Consider the following 18741-nt stretch of genomic DNA (forward strand, 5'->3'; position numbering starts at 1 on the left):
CCACTAATAAATTATAAAACAAAAGCGAGAAATTTGATAAATAATTTACAACTATTTATGATATATTAAGAAAAAAACATTGTCACGATTCTAATATCTTTCACTAATTAAAATTCATAGTGTGTAAAATTAACTCTGGATATCCTCTTTACTTAAACTTTAAAGCATGAAATTAAACACCTTAAACTTTAATTTTATCATCCACCGCTCATTTAGTAAACACATAAGTTTACTATATCATATGACGTTGATTTCTTTTGTATATAACTCTGAAATCATGAAGTCCAAATTGTGTTGGACGTTGATATGAGAACATGTTAGTCTTTGTGTGTTAGACTAGAAATCCTTAAAATGTCCTGCTTATGCCACAAGCCGGTCTTGAGATGAGGGCACGTTTATGTATTATTGAAGAACAACATCTTTCATAATGAAACAATAATAATTAGCAATAAACGTTAAAGAGAGATTACAAAGCATGAGAGAATAGACCTCCTAGAAATGCACATGACATACCTCAATCAACAATGAAAAGCTATCACAAGTAAATCTTTACAAAAAAAAAAAATGAAATAAATTTAACTTAAAAAACAAACAAACAAACAAACAAACAAATCCCTTCTTTCCTGTATCTTTAAATACAGCATAAGCCCCTTCTTTTTTCTCATAAAAATTAGATTTGCATACATGAATATTCTTTCCTTTTTATTGCCAGTTATTATTAAGATTAAACCTTCCATTAATTTGCTAATAAAAATAAATCTACTAATTGTGATTATTGAGCCGGACACACACACACACGTTCAGATGAAAGAAAACAAAAGCACCAATCATATTCAGAATAAATGACTGTCCTGATTTTAAATAGTTAATCTTGTGAAAGTAAAAGATTCATAAAAAAAAAGAATAATAAAACAAAAGTGGAACGTTTCTCTCCGGCCATCAATAAAGCCAATAAGGAAAGATTAAGGCCATAGTTGATCATCTTGAGATGACGATGAAGGACTGGATTTTTATGATGAGCACCTGTAAAGAATTTACAGTATACTATGAAGATGAGTAATGTGAAAGGTAGAAACAAGAGATCAATGCTATTAATAAAGTCCTCCATTTTGATGGACTAACAGAAAGTGTGTGTGTGTGTGTGTGTGTGTGTGTGTGTGTGTTCAATAGTGTGTGTGGGGGGGGTGAACGAGCGAAGGATAAAACGAGGCAGACTATGTTTATAGATGCAAGCTGTTAACTTGTCAACCTACTTTATTATTTAATAACTTCATAAGAATGTAAGATGAAGCCAGTTTTACCGGGGAAGGGGGGGGGTCTATAAAATAATAACACACAGATTGTGGGTGAAGCTGAGATGGCAGGAATAGGAGGTTCGGGCTTTTAATTTTCTCAATGATTCTTGCCAACTCATCAATTCTACACAACGACCAACAAACAAGGCCTTTTTCAATAGGAATCGACAGCTTACAAGGTGGTATCGGAAAGTTCTCAGATGAAAACACAGTTGTGAGATTGTCATTGCAACGTATACAACACTCAGCCCAACCAATCCTAACCATATCAACAGGGAGGTGACAATGGCTAAGTGATAACTGAGTGTACCAAGTTCGAATTCAATTCGTTCCACAGAAACATTTTCATTTAGGGAAGTTGGCAATCTTCGGGAGACCCTTCCCGTAAATATCCGAAGTTTTCCTAGGAAGAATTTTAACTAGAAATATATCGGGATGGGTGGGGGGCATGCCAACAATAAAACTGTACAACACTTCTTGGCCTTGGGGCCAAGATCAAAGTGCAGTATCTGTTCTTCAAATGCTACATTTCAATTCCTTGTTCTCTGTCAGTAGAGGAGAAATCCTTCACGACTGATAAAATTTTTATTTTTGTTCCTTTTCTCCACATTAAAAACCGACCCTGGTGTCTAACTCTGTGCCGAGGGGAGGCATTGTAAATAGGAACAGTAAAAAAAATATACAAGATAACTCTGGCCATTTTTACATGTGCAATAGTATGGTAAATTAATTTCTGGCATTCTTTTTTGTCGAATTAGGTACAGGTTCTTGCAAAATTGTCACCTTTTAGAATTTTGCAGAGAATCTCAGTGATGTGAGTGGTGAACATAGTGAAAGATTCCATCAGGATATTTTAATGATGGAGAAATGTTTTAAAGGGAAATGGAACTTTTGCATGTTGGATGACTTTTGCTGAAATATAAAAAGGGAGGATGACATTCAACACAAGACTGCTAAGAAAACAAATGTTGTTTAAACTGGAAACTATGTTTTTCATTCATAAATAATAAGAAAATATGATTTTTCATTTATAAATAATAATAAGAAAATATGATTTTTCATTCATAAATAATAAGAAGAAAATATGATTTTTCATTCATAAATAAGAAGAAGAAAATATGATTTTTCATTCATAAATAATAAGAAGAAAATATGATTTTTCATTCATAAATAATAATAAGAAAATATGATTTTTCATTCATAAATAATAATAAGAAAATATGATTTTTCATTCATAAATAATAATAAGAAAATATAATTTTTCATTCATAAATAATAAGAAGAAAATATAATTTTTCATTCATAAATAATAAGAAGAAAATATGATTTTTCATTCATAAATAATAAGAAGAAAATATGATTTTTCATTCATAAATAATAAGAAGAAAATATGATTTTTAATTCATAAATAATAAGAGGAAAATATAATTTTTCATTCATAAATAATAGGAAGAAAATATGATTTTTCATTCATAAATAATAAGAAGAAAATATGATTTTTCATTCATAAATAATAAGAAGAAAATATGATTTTTCATTCATAAATAATAAGAAGAAAATATGATTTTTCATTCATAAATAATAAGAAGAAAATATGATTTTTCATTCATAAATAATAAGAAAATATGATTTTTCATTCATAAATAATAAGAAAATATGATTTTTCATTCATAAATAATAATAAGAAAATATGATTTTTCATTCATAGATAAGAAGAAGAAAATATGATTTTTCATTCATAAATAATAAGAAGAAAATATGATTTTTCATTCATAAATAATAAGAAGAAAATATGATTTTTCATTCATAAATAATAAGAAGAAAATATGATTTTTCATTCATAAATAATAAGAAGAAAATATGATTTTTCATTCATAAATAAGAAGAAGAAAATATGATTTTTCATTCATAAATAATAAGAAGAAAATATGATTTTTCATTCATAAATAATAATAAGAAAATATGATTTTTCATTCATAAATAATAAGAAAATATGATTTTTCATTCATAAATAAGAAGAAAATATGATTTTTCATTCATAAATAAGAAGAAAATATGATTTTTCATTCATAAATAATAATAAGAAAATATGATTTTTCATTCATAAATAATAAGAAGAAAATATGATTTTTCATTCATAAATAATAAGAAGAAAATATGATTTTTCATTCATAAATAATAAGAAGAAAATATGATTTTTCATTCATAAATAAGAAGAAGAAAATATGATTTTTCATTCATAAATAATAAGAAAATATGATTTTTCATTCATAAATAAGAAGAAAATATGATTTTTCATTCATAAATAAGAAGAAAATATGATTTTTCATTCATAAATAATAATAAGAAAATATGATTTTTCATTCATAAATAATAAGAAAATATGATTTTTCATTCATAAATAATAATAAGAAAATATGATTTTTCATTCATAAATAATAAGAAGAAAATATGATTTTTCATTCATAAATAATAATAAGAAAATATGATTTTTCATTCATAAATAATAATAAGAAAATATGATTTTTCATTCATAAATAATAAGAAGAAAATATGATTTTTCATTCATAAATAAGAAGAAGAAAATATGATTTTTCATTCATAAATAATAAGAAGAAAATATGATTTTTCATTCATAAATAATAATAAGAAAATATGATTTTTCATTCATAAATAATAAGAAAATATGATTTTTCATTCATAAATAAGAAGAAAATATGATTTTTCATTCATAAATAATAATAAGAAAATATGATTTTTCATTCATAAATAATAATAAGAAAATATGATTTTTCATTCATAAATAATAAGAAGAAAATATGATTTTTCATTCATAAATAATAAGAAGAAAATATGATTTTTCATTCATAAATAATAAGAAGAAAATATGATTTTTCATTCATAAATAATAAGAAAATATGATTTTTCATTCATAAATAAGAAGAAGAAAATATGATTTTTCATTCAGAAATAATAAGAAAATATGATTTTTCATTCATAAATAAGAAGAAAATATGATTTTTCATTCATAAATAAGAAGAAAATATGATTTTTCATTCATAAATAATAATAAGAAAATATGATTTTTCATTCATAAATAATAAGAAAATATGATTTTTCATTCATAAATAATAATAAGAAAATATGATTTTTCATTCATAAATAATAAGAAGAAAATATGATTTTTCATTCATAAATAATAATAAGAAAATATGATTTTTCATTCATAAATAATAAGAAGAAAATATGATTTTTCATTCATAAATAATAAGAAGAAAATATGATTTTTCATTCATAAATAATAAGAAAATATGATTTTTCATTCATAAATAATAAGAAGAAAATATGATTTTTCATTCATAAATAATAAGAAGAAAATATGATTTTTCATTCATAAATAATAAGAAGAAAATATGATTTTTCATTCATAAATAAGAAGAAAATATGATTTTTCATTCATAAATAATAATAAGAAAATATGATTTTTCATTCATAAATAATAATAAGAAAATATGATTTTTCATTCATAAATAATAAGAAAATATGATTTTTCATTTATAAATAAGAAGAAAATATGATTTTTCATTCATAAATAAGAAGAAAATATGATTTTTCATTCATAAATAAGAAGAAAATATGATTTTTCATTCATAAATAAGAAGAAAATATGATTTTTCATTCATAAATAATAATAAGAAAATATGATTTTTCATTCATAAATAATAAGAAAATATGATTTTTCATTCATAAATAATAAGAAGAAAATATGATTTTTCATTCATAAATAATAAGAACATATGATTAAGAGTACACGAAAACGGTGTCTGATCTAAAGAAATAAAGGTTTAGTATCAAGATAATTTTCTTCCATCGACACTTATGTGGCATGTACTTTTTCCCCCTGAAATTTGTTGCCCGGTGTAATCATCTTATTCATAAGAGATGAATGATGCTCAGCATCACATCAACAAGTTGTACTAAAATGGGGAGTCAAACAAAGGAAAAGTGGGAATATCATGAACGCTTTTCAATGTTTTTTTTCTTTTTTTACAAAATAAACAAATCGTTTTTTTTTTTTTTTTTGTTATGTGACAAAATTTCAAACACATTGAATCTTGTGATCCTTACCGCCCTTCCTAGAGCAAGCTATCTGATGATAATTATTCTCTTGGGGAAGCAGGAGGAAAAATGACAAGTTTGCAAATAAATAAATAATTCTTTAGTATTTTCAAAGACAGTAAAAAAACCTTTGTCTTTAAAGACAAACAAAAAAAGCATCCTGATGACTAGGACTATGACAAGAGAATATTCTTTTCGTTATTTTGACTCTCGAGTCTATATCAGTTAATATCGCATATGTTTTTAGATAGAGTGTGGTTCTCGATTGATTAACTGTGTCAGATATATACTCGAGAGTCAAAACAATGAAAAGAATATGTTGTTGTTATCAGTGGCGGCTCGTGCCTAAGATTAGTGGGGGTGCTGTTATAAAGAAAACACCTATTTTTTTAATATTGTGTAAAAATAAAACAAACATAAAATTATACATAATTTATACGTATGCACACGTATAAAAATACAATAACTTAAAGGAATCCTAAATAGATGTAAATATTTTACTTATTATATTTATTTGAAAGTAAACTCCATTCTTCTTGTTTTAATTTGTGAGAAAAGATTGATAATTTTCTCCTTAACTTCTGAATGACTGCTGAAGAACTTTTTTATCAATTGAAAGCACTGCAAGTTCATTTAGTCTTTCGCAACCCATGGTGTTCCTTAGAAAAGTTTTTATTCTTTTCAGAGTTGAAAAACAACGTTCTATCTCTTATGTAGTCATGGGAATTGTCAAGATAATTTTTATGGGTTTTGTGATTTCACTAAGAACATCGTTTAAATTGTTTTCCAAAATAAATTTCAGGAGATCAATTACTTTGCAATACTCATGGATATCTGACCTACTATAAAATATTTCTAGCTCAGTTTCAAACTTTTCTTTGTCAATCATGAAATATGCTTCAGTTGTCAAGGATATCTCTTCTGTAGGTAGTTTTTTTTCTTAAAACTAGCAAAGCTTATCTTGTTAAACAATTTAGCAAGTATTAAATGTTTAGTTGAAGAATATCTGTCCGTTATATCAACAGATATATAGTCACACAGTTCTTTAGCTTCGCCCTTGAGTGTTTGTGAAGAATTTTCACAGTATTTGGTGTTTCTTATCTCTAAAATAGCAGTTTTGAAATTTGTTATGTATTCATTGACTTTATATATGCTAATTTCCCGAGAAATAATTTCAACATGAGACATAATTTTATGAAATAGCTCAAACCAAAATATGAAATTTTCATCGTTCAAATATTTCAGAATTCCTGTCGCTTCTGCAACGGTCTCATCTACATATGATGTTGACTGAATTTCAGTGACAGTTTTTTATGCTTGAACATTTTCATGAACTCTATTTATGTATGTTAAAGTTCCACCTTGTGGCGGATACACGTAGAATGCTTACATCCAGATGCTTCTTGAAAAATGGACAGACGCTGTGGTGATCTAGAAAAGAAAGTCGGAATAGCCAAAATGTTAGGGATAAATATTCTAGCATTTCGTGTAATGCTTGCTGCATTCCTCATTATTAAATTAAGTTGATGCGCATAACAGTGAGTGAAATGCGCATTACTATATACTGCTTTTATTTTCGCCTGAGCACCAGCTTTTTTGCCTTTCATGACATTTGCATCATCAAATGTCTGAGCTATCAGTTTTTGGTGATTCCCTTAAAGGATTATATTTAATTGTTGTAGAATACATTTTGATATCCTATCAGCGGTTTGGTTTTCTGGAATAAAGAATCCCCAAATGCGTTCAAGTATTTTTTCATCCAAGACGTACCGTAAAACAATGATCATTTGTGTATGTTCAGACACATCTGTTATTTCATCAGCCATGACAGCTACAAAGGAAGCTTTGCTAATTTCTGCCCTTATTTCATTATGGTATATTTGTAAAAGACAGTCAAGTATGTCATTCTGAATAGTCTTGGAAACACCTTTGAAGACATTACTGGTTTCTAAGTGATTCTTTAAATCTGGATCTAACTAAGATGCAAAATTTAAAAATCCTCTAAATACACTTGGATTTACTGAATCATCTTTTTCATCATGTCCTCGTGAGGGAGTTTCAAAGTTCCCACAAAAGAAAATACAATCTATTATTTTAGATAAAATTTCACGGTTCTTCTTAACATTCATGTTATGATGATTGATTGAAAGTCTTCAGGCCTCACTAAGTTTTGCTTTAATATTTATGGTCCCCAAAATTGATAGGGAAACTACATTGTCAACGTGCTTCTCATGCTTTTCAGTTCTATCTTTCATTTTGCTAATAGTTCTGAAACTATCTTTTGTCCATGTTACATCACCCCCTAACAACAAACAAGGAAAGCAGAACAATGCCTTTTTTAGTTCACAACCGCAAAGCTAACTTTTCCGTTGGTACCATTAAAGCTACGAATATACACTTTGTTGTTGCTAATGCCTGGCTGAGATATTTGAATATCAGGCGTTGAACGGCTTCTTTTCTTAATTACAACTTTATCATAGAGAGACTGCTGTGAAAACTCAATCTGTTGAAGTTCATTTACCGTCGCAGAAGTTATTTCTTGGGGGTGCAAGGAGACCATGGTTAAATTCTTTTTATATCAATTGTATTGGGAAAGGTAAGTACTAGGTAGTCTATTAGTAGAATATCAATTAGGGTAGAAGGAATACAATGTTTACATGATCCTCTTTTTGCGATTCAACTGAACCGGAAGTTCTGAGTTGAATCATACTTTTATAACTTTTAGGTCACAGATTTTTATTAACGAAAAAAGTTTTACTATTTAACAACGGTTTTATTTATAAAAAGCTTATTGTTAATTAAAAATAGGCGTATAAAAAATAAGCTTGTCATTAAAATTGCTTTTTTTAATACAAATATTTTTAACTTTGCCATTATAAGCCGTCGAAAAAGGGGTAATACGCAAAAACATTTTAATAAAAAAACACTATTTTAAATTGTATACATTTTACAGAGTAATAAAAAAATATACAAATATATTTCTTTTAAACTTTACAGATTAAATAAAATTTTACCGCAGGCAAACAAGCGAAAAACATTGTTTAAATACATTTTATTTACAATTTTTTAATTATTTATTTTTTCATAAAACCAAAATCTTTGCCTGCAAACAATGGTAAAGTTAGGAGATTACCATTTAAAAATGGTTTTATTGGATAACAGTTTTATTTAAAATTTAAAAATGTGTGTTTATAACAAAACTTTGTAAATAAAATATAGAATAAAAAAGTTTACATGTTTGTACTATGAGCAAACAAAAAAAAAATTAAAGATACATAATTTTATTTACAAATCTTTTTACAACTTTTTATATAAAAATAAAAACAAACTTTGCTATTTACTAAGCTTATTATAAAAACGGTTTTACATACTCGTCTTGTTATTGCACATTGTAATTAAAAAACTTTGTTCAAAGTGTAAAACTTCTTGCTTTGTGCTCGTGGGATGTAAATAAATGCTAAAGCTTTATATATATATATATATATATATATATATATATATATATATATATATATATATATATATATATATATATATATATAATGTGTGCGTATATATATATATATATATATAGTGTGTGTATGTATATATATATGTGTGTGTATATATATATATGTGTGTGTATATATATATGCGTGTATATATATGTATATATATGTGTGCGTGTATATATGTGTGTATATATATGTGTATATATATATATATCGTGTGTGTATATATATATATGTGTGTGTATATATATGTGTGTGTATATATGTGTGTGTATATGTGTGTATATATATATGTGTGTGTGTATATGTGTGTGTATATATATATGTGTGTATATATATATATATATGTGTGTGTGGGTGTATATATATGTGTGTGTGTGTATATATATGCGTGTGAATATATATGTGTATATATATGTATATATGTGTGTATATATATGTGTATATATATATATATATATATATATATATATATATATATATATATAAGGCAAAAACATTTCTAACTAAAATGTATTTAAAAAAATAAACTTTTCTTCGCTTTCTATTTTTTATTCTGTAAAGTTAAACTACTACAAAATAAATAAATTTTAAACTACTTAAAAATACAAATAAAATAAGCCATATAGGTAAAATAAAAAATAACATTTGTAACTTCAAGGCTAAAAGCCCGAACACTTTTAATTAAAAAAAAAGTTTGGCATATTATATATTTTTGTCTGCTTAAATCGCATTTAAAAGTGTGGGATTTTTTTTTTATTTTTAAGTTGGAGATTTTATTTACAAGAACACGTTACACTTTTTAATAATAATAAAAAGAAAACATTTGTAAACAAAGCTTCTTAAAAAAAAAAAAAAAAAAGCGAAAACGCGCAAATACCGCGTTTGGAACTGCGAAAAATACAGTTCCGATTTGACTCATATTAACCGTTCTAGATCGGGCATGCGCACAAGCGAATTTCACAGCCCTAAGCAAAGTTTTGCTTTTATGCTTATATGAGTATGGGGACAATTATCGACATTAAGCTTCAGAATTTATATATATATATATATATATATATATATATATATATATATATATATATATAATTAATATGATATATTATCACATACAAAAAAAAAATAAACGTATTCTTTTTAACGTGTACTAATGAGTAGAAATGACTTGGGGGTGCTGCACTGCTGCACTGCTGCAGTTCCACAGCAGTACAGCACCAGGCACGAGCCGCCACTGGTTGTTATAGTCCTACTGATGACTAATATATAATTCTTACTGAGAAGAAATGCTGAAAAAAAATTTATTTATCAAATTTCAGCGAACGAGAAAACAAGACTAAACCCACTGGTGAGCAAGCATCAAGTTGAAAATGATACTACAATATCCGGTTCTCTAGTAAGAGACGTTTCCCTCAACTACTTTTGCTTTTTCTCGCTCACATTCCCCTAATCCGAATTTGTAGAAGCGAGCCGATATCAATGGACTTTTTTTCTATTAAAACGGTCATTAACGCTGTTTTTTAGGAACTGGTGCACTTATTGAACCGTACTGAAATAATAACGTTATTATTTAGAAAACCGTCCTTAACATGGGAGAAGAGGATGTTTTGTTTCTTTTTTCTCTATCTCTATCTCTTCTCTATATAAATAAAATGAACTCATTTTTCCCCCGTCTGATTTTGACCTTAATAGGATTAAAAATCAAGATATTTCATGCAAATATAATATGCACAAACGGCAGAACAATATCTGAGGTGTGTTATAGGCTTATTATTTCTCAAATTCCTCGATAATCTTAGATTTCTATACTTTTTCTGCTGAGAAGTCACGGCCAAAATCGGTTAAGATCAATGGAAGTGGTAAAATATTTTCTCTCTTATAAATTCCTCCTCCCCCTGCCACCACTTAACACCGTTTGGGGATCGTTCACAAGGAACAGTTGAGAAGAGAACACCGGTTTGGCTTCGTAGTTCTTTCATGTGAAGTTATTTAAAATCACTAAACTAAGCTGCAGTGCTCTGTGGCGTAGTGGTTAGCGTGCTGGACAATTCACATTATATTTTCATGTTCGCGCCGACCTACCGTAGTCGTTTTTTTTTTGTTTTTTGTTTTTTTCCTAAACAACTGGAATGGACTTTTCTTGGTGGCCGAACTGTTAACGTTGCAGATGTTTTTTTTTTTTTTTTTTTTCACACATTATTTTCCTACTTTTACTCATGACTCCGGGTTTGATCCTTCCTACTTACCTACCATAACATTTTTTAAAACTCCCCCCCGTCCCGGAAACAAACACTCGGGCAACGCCGGGTACCCCCGCTAGTTATTTAATAAAAAAGAAAGATATCGTAAAACTTTGATTTAACTTGAAAATATCATTTAAAAATAGTGCGGTTCAATAAGTACACTAGTACGGTTTTTTTTTTTATGTTAACCTATTTCAAACTAATATAAATTATTATTACACAATAAAAATAATTAAATTAAAGCAAAAATCATTTTTTTATTTTTCGAATTTTTTAATCAAGTAAAAATTCAATTTTTTACTTGATTACTAAATTTAAAAAGTTATTTTAATAAATTACCTAATAATGTAATAAACAAAAATGTAGTAACAACTGAATTAAACTTGAAAATACTATGACAAAATATAACCTTTTACATTTAGTAAACAAGTAAAATGGAATTTCTACTTGATTAAATAATTCGAAATAAGAAAAATTATTTTCGTTTTAATTTAATTATTTTTATTGTGCAATAATTTATATTAATTTTAAATATGCTAAACAAAAAAAAACGGTACTTGTACAGTTTAGTCAAGACATTCAAAAAATGAAAATATCGAAAAAAGGTTATATTGTACGTATCCGTTTTGGACTGAAGATCTCCGGAAAAATTTTAATTTAATTTAATCGCGTAGTTTTTTTTTTTTTACAACGGAAAAACACGTTCTTATGAGAGCACGTTGAAGTCAGCTATTTTAAAATTTGCTGAGCACGACATGGGGAGATAACTCCATGTAAAGCACCGATATACCCTCCCCATTTTTAATTCTAGCTTTTCTTCCTAAAATTCGAACATTTTGCTCGGTATCATAACAAATTGTTTTTTCGCTGTAAAAAAAAAAAAAAAAAAAAATACTTGATGAAATTAAGTTAAATGTTTGGGTTTGTATTACTGTACACATAGATTCGAAAAAGTTGTCAAAAAACAAATATATAACAAATAAATGTTATCAAAAGCAAGATAAGTTACTTTTCTACCAAACTGGATATATTTTTCGTGTTTTTATTCAATGTAACATGTTTATTCAGCTCGAAAAACATACAGTGTTTACCGATGTATTGGAAAATTCAAAATGGCGTCTGACTCTCTCTTTAACACGGTAAGTTTTGGAAAAGGTGTTATAAATAAAAACCCAGATAAAATACTGTTAAAAACTCGCTCAATATATGTTACCGTGACATAGGTTGACATATATTCGGCGGGTTTTTAATAGTATTCTGTCTAGTTTATTATTTATAATAACTTTTCCCAAACTTACCGTGTTAAAGAGAGAATCAGACGCCATCTTGAATTTTCCAATACATCGGTAAACACTGTATGTTTTTCGAGCTGAATAAATATGTTACATTGAATAAAAACACGAAAAATATATCCAGTTTGGTAGAAAAGTAACTTATCTTGCCTTTGATAACATTTATTTGTTATATATTTGTTTTTTGACAACTTTTTCGAATCTATGTGTACAGTAATACAAACCCAAATTTTTTTTTCAGAGAACTTCATTCCATAACGGATACATGCAATATAACCTTTTTTCGATATTTCATTTTTTAATGTCTTGATTAAACTGTACAAGTACCAAACAAATTTTTTAAAAAGCATTGTTAATGACCGTTTTGGTAGAAAAAAAAAAAGTCCACTGATATCGGCCCGCTACTACGAATTCGAAATAGGTGTATGTGAGCGAGAAAAGCGAAAGCGAAAGCAGTTCAGCGAAACTTTTCTTACAGAAGAACCTAATATCCCCTGGCAGACGAGAAAAAGACAAGACGAGATTCTAATCATCAACTAGAAAAACTCAACTAGAGAAACAGTCAATGAATTATAGCATATGAACTTTATTATTCTCGAATTCCTACGCCATGTTAATACATGCATACGATATTGAAAAACTAGAGTACATTTTGCTTTGATTTTTTTTTTTTTGTCGCATGTCCCTTGACATTTCATATCCAAAAATCCCTTTCCCTCATTCAATTATAATTTCCTTTTTTTTATTTATTGTTTTCATATACAATTGTCTTAAAAATAAATATGATTCTATTATCTTTCTTTGAGAATGTCGAATGTTTTTTTTCGGTTATATGTCACAAGTTCGTACATTTATAACTACTGTATAACTACTTCATTTACATAAAATTAATATACGAAAGTATAGATTTATGCGCAAACTTTAAGTATTTACTTCAAAAGTGCTCAATACGTAGGTAGAGCTAGTTAGTAATTTATAAAATATATATGGTGATTAAGCTACACTGAATATTCGGCGTTTCATCCAGTCTAGGATTCCTCAGGCTTATGCTCAAATTCTGTGGCTGTTTATCGTTTCTATATGGACCTCTTCTATTGAGGATTTAGTTAGCCAATCAGCTTTCTAGTATCCACCGCGCCCCTTCCTATCAGCCAATCGGCATGCATTTTATCGAACAAAGGATCTGTTTTAAAACTAGGTTAGTGGTTTAAGGCAGACATTTTTTTTTGTTAGTTTATATATAAATATACATATGTATACATACATATATGCACATAGTATATATATTAGTGATGAGATGATTCCAATATTTCTCTCGATTCCGATTCTTTTTAAATATCCTAATATTGAATCATAGAGTTGTTATTTTTATTTTCGAATTACCCGTGTAATATGTGCATATATTATCGCAAATAACTTGGAGGAGAGGGGCGTACATTAAACGGCTTAACCTCTCTATTTTTGCCTTAAATGTTTTGTTCGTAATTGATTGAAAATAATGATTTGATAAACTCATTCTAAGATTTTCGTCTATATTTTTCGCTTTTGTCAATTTTTTATATCTACTCCTTCGTGCCATTTTTCTTGTGCCATCTTTTACTTGTATTATTTTACTGTGTCATTTCTTCCAGTGGCATTCTTGCCTAAGCTCTTTATGATCTGATGACGGCTGGAAGCTAGAAACATGCATGTCCATGGATATATCTTTTAATTTTAATAATAAAATAATAAATAAAAATATGTCCCATAAAAAATAAGGGCGACTTATTTATATATATATATATATATATATGAATAACAAAAAGAGCTTATAGCTCTTTAAAAAACGCTGAGGTAGCAAAATAAATAAATAGCAGCGTTAATAAACTGTTAATATCGCTAAAAAACAAAAACAACAAATCTTATGCTGTTTGTTTGTTTGTAAATAAACTGAAACTTTTAAATTAAAGAAAATGACAGTTCAATGAAAAAATTACGATCAAACTAGGCGTAAACTCAAACAGAACCAATTCGCCTCTTCCCTTGAGGCTAGCATTCACAATGAATATCTGAGGGCTTAGAACTAATTTAGATGAGGTTGAATCATTTCTACTTGCAAACTCCCCGAATATCATGGTGCTAAGTGAAACTAACCTACACTCCTCCATCCTCTCTAACCACTTTAACATGCTTGATTATTTCCCACTTTGTCATAAGGATTCTGACAAACGTATGCACGGACTTGGAGTCTATATATCGAAACACCTTTCAAACTAGAATCAGATCAGGCCTTCATATGCTTTAGACTTAACCTGCAAGATAGCGTTAGCTACTTATATTTTCTCTACCGATTTCCCTCGACCCAGGACTGTATCCGAATTAACCGAGTCTCTGACAGCATAGATACAGCACTCTCGCTTAATACTAGCGCGCAAGTGCATATATTTGATGATTTTAATGTCCCCTACAGTAATTGACTTGGGTTTCTCTACTTACACAGACGCAGCTAGTAGCATAACACATACCTTCTCTATATCTCATTCCCTATCACAGACAGTTACGTTTCCGACTCGTCTTCCAGATCGATAAGATCAACAAGCTTTATTTCTAGATCTCTTTCTGACCACAGTTCCTGATAATTATGTAACGAATGCCCATAGCCCACTCAGGGATGCTGATCACACTGTGATAATGGTAGAAATCACCCTAAACCCTTGACCCAAAGCTGAAGAATTATCACTAAAAACGACAAAATACTATAAGACTGAGAAGCCATCAAGGATCTCATTAGAGATGTCCCATGGGGAAGTATCTTTTCTCTTCCTACAGAACAGTGTGCAAATGAGACCACCGGATGGTTCAAAGTAGCAATTGAAGCACATGTTCCCACACAGAAATTCTATAGCAAACCCCACTCTCCCCAATGGTTTACTTCTACTCGAAGGCAACATGTATACTGCAGATTATCCAACATAAGTCCAGTACAAACAGACAAAAGTATATAGAAGCTAGAAGTAATTGTAAGAAAGAAATAGAGACAGCTAAGAGAGAATATACTGAAACCACCAGAAAACGCACCAAAGTGCAAAAATTAAGAACACGTGATTTTTGGAAAATCTACAACAGTGTAGTAAATAATCGGCAACCAACAATTCCCTCACTATCCAACAATTATGAGGTTGTTTACACGGAAATTGAAAAGGTCTGCTTGCCAGTTGGTTTGCCTAAAACTCTACATTGGACCCAGCAAACCATTCCTTCTCTGGTTTTTCTTTGTGGACAGAAAGCACACTAGATGATCTGGAAATCACCCCTTCTCAAGTACATGATATCATAAAAAAAACCTAGACACTTCAGAAGCACGTGAACCTGATATATCCCTGTTGTACTATTAAAAAAATACTCCACTGAGGTTGTTCAAGTTCTCTCCAAACTTTTCAACAAATGCCTTAACGAATTTTGCTTTCCTGACTGCTGGAAAACTACTTCTGTGGTACCCGTTTACAAGAATTCTGGAGAAAGAACTGACCCATTAAATTACAGCTTTATTCGCCTCCTCCCACTTTTCACCAAAATATTTGAGTCCATAATTAACCACGCTTTAGTCCACCACCTCACAGCTGCTAAACTCCTTTCCGACCAACAGTATAGATTTAGGCAAGCCTGTTCTACTGCAGATATCCTGTAATCCCTGGATGTGTATAACATGCACTGGATAAAGCAGGGGAAGGTAGGGCAGTAGCTGTAGATATATGTAAGGCATGTAGATGCTTTTGATAGAGTATCGCACGATAGTCTTCTCAGGAAAATCCGATCATATGCTATTACTGAACGAATAAATATAATTAAATCCTTCTTAAATAAGAGAAGAATCCAGGTTGTCCTCGGTGGTCGTACGTCAAAATAATATGATATAAATGCGGGTGTATTTCAGGACCTTTATTATTCCTAATATTCATAAATTACTTCCCTGATAAAAAAGGGTTCTATCCTTGGACCTCTATTGTTCCTGATATTCATAAATGACCTCCCCGACAACATTGCCTCTGAGATGGGTATATATGCTGATGACACTACACTCTATGGCAGGCACGACAGGAAGACGAATGAACACATTTCTAAAGAAATGGCAGAAACACTAGAGGAAGACCTCCAATCTGTAGTGGAATGGGGACAAAAGTGGTTGGTCGCGTTCAATGCTGCCAAGACTAAACTAGTTTCATTCAATAATTACAAGAAACCCTCTCTACCACCCATAGCAATGGCCAACGACTCTTTATCTGAGAGTCCATCTTTCAAACTCCTTGGCCTAACGTTCACAGGAAACATGAGTTGGAACAATTACATTGAAGGCATTGCCAGGGCCGCTGCAAGAAAGGTGGGCTCTTTCTACCGTGCTAGAAAACTACTAACACCCGAAAGTATCCTGTACCTCTATAAGGCCACCATTCGCCCATGTATGGAGTATTGCTGCCACATCTGGGCTGGTGCATCTGCTACTAGTCTCTCGCTCCTTGACAAGGTTCAAAAGAGAGTCGCAAACCTGATAGGCCCTAAACTGGCATCTAAGCTTCAGCCTCTGTCCCATCGACGAAATGTTGCATCCCTCTGCCTTTTCTACAAGTATTTTAGTGGTGAATGCTCTGACGAACTGCAATCACTTGTGCCCCCACGACGTGAGCACCCTCGACAAACCCGGCAGGCTGCTAAATCCCACCCCCACACTGTAGAGATCCCTAGATGTAAAAGATCTTTTTACTCCAATAGTTTCTTCTCCAGAACCGCTAGACTCTGGAATTCCATTCAAGGTCCCTGCTTCCCCAACAGTACTGACGTGCAGAAGTTCAAGTGTAACGTGAACCGACACCTTGCTGCCCAAATCCCTACATAGTACCCCAGTAGTTGTTGCCCCTGATAGTAGCCCCCTACACCAAAGTGGCAATTTGCCTTGTTTGGGGTGAAAATGTAATAAAAAAAAAAAAAAAAAAAAAAGTTTCTGAGATGAGTATATTTTCTGATGACATCACACTCTATAACAGGCATGAAGGGAAAATGAATGAACACATATCTAAGGCAACGGCGAAAACCCTAGTGGGCGACCTCCAGTCAGTAGTAGTTTAGGGACGAAAATGGATGGTAGCATTCAATGCAGCCAAGACTAAGCTTGTTTCCTTTAATAATTACAAGAAACCTTCTTAACCACTAATAGTAATGGCTAATGATATATTACCTAAAAGTATTTCATTCAAACTCCTCGGCTTAACATTCACAGGGAACATGAATTCGAACAGATACATTGAGAGCATTGCTGCAGTTGCTGCAAGGAAGGTGGGCTCTCTCTACGATGCTAGAAAGTTACTTACACCTAAAAGTATCCTGTACCTCTACAAGGCCACCATTCGCCCATCTACGGAGTATTGTTGTCACATTTGGGCTGGTGCATCTGCTACTAGTCTCTCACCTCTGGACAGGGTTCAAAGGAGAGTCGCCAACCTAATAGGTTCTGAACTGTCAGTTAGGCTCCAGCCTCTGTCCCATCGACAAAATGTTGCATCCCTCGGCCTTTTTTACAAATATTTTAATGGTACATGCTTTAACAAACTACAAGCCCTTGTATCTCCTTAAAATAAATACTCCCGACAAACTCGACAAGCAGCAAAATCCCACCCTACTCAGTAGAAATCTCCAGATGCTAGAGAGCCTTCTTCTCTAATACGTTCTTCCCCAGAACCACTAGACTTTGGAATTCCCTTCCATGTCCCTGCTTCCCCAACTATACTGACATGCAGAAGTTCAAGTGTAATGTGAGCAAACATGTTGCTGCTCAACTTCCTACATAGTATCCTGCAATTATGTCCCAGATAGTAGCCTCTACCTCAAAGCGGCACTTTGCCTTGTTTAGGGTGAAAATGCAAAAAAAAAAAAAAAAAAAATAGCAGCTCAAGCACTGCAAAAACGGGGGAGCGAGTGTTTATTTAAATGAACATTTGATGAGGTTGTTTGCAGACACCGACCCCATGGGCAGGAGATTAGAACTGCGCACTATCAACTAGATGATTGTAGGTTCAATCCCTAGCTAGGAATGGGTACTGGTCTAGCTGCACTGATGAACTGTAATACAGCTAAAAACAGTGCTGTTTGTGGATGACTATATATATATATATATATACATATATATATATATATATATATATATATATATATATATATATATATATATATATATATAACAGTTTCGATGGCAAGATATAAATTTAGCCTCAATCAAAATGTAATGCTAGCAACTTTCTTGAATTTGTCAACTATTGTCACAAATCAAAATGCT

At 30.3% G+C, this 18741-nt stretch overlaps 1 protein-coding gene across 1 annotated transcript in view; it reads right to left on the bottom strand.

Moving 5' to 3' along the window:
* The window catches only part of LOC145291908 (calmodulin-binding transcription activator 2-like), a 2646613-nt gene that overhangs the window by 1570520 nt on the left and 1057352 nt on the right, over positions 1-18741 (bottom strand). The window lies entirely within an intron of this gene.

Source organism: Euprymna scolopes, chromosome 2 (assembly GCF_053919585.1).
Source record: "Euprymna scolopes isolate OS-2025 chromosome 2, ASM5391958v1, whole genome shotgun sequence".
NCBI lineage: Eukaryota > Metazoa > Mollusca > Cephalopoda > Sepiida > Sepiolidae > Euprymna > Euprymna scolopes.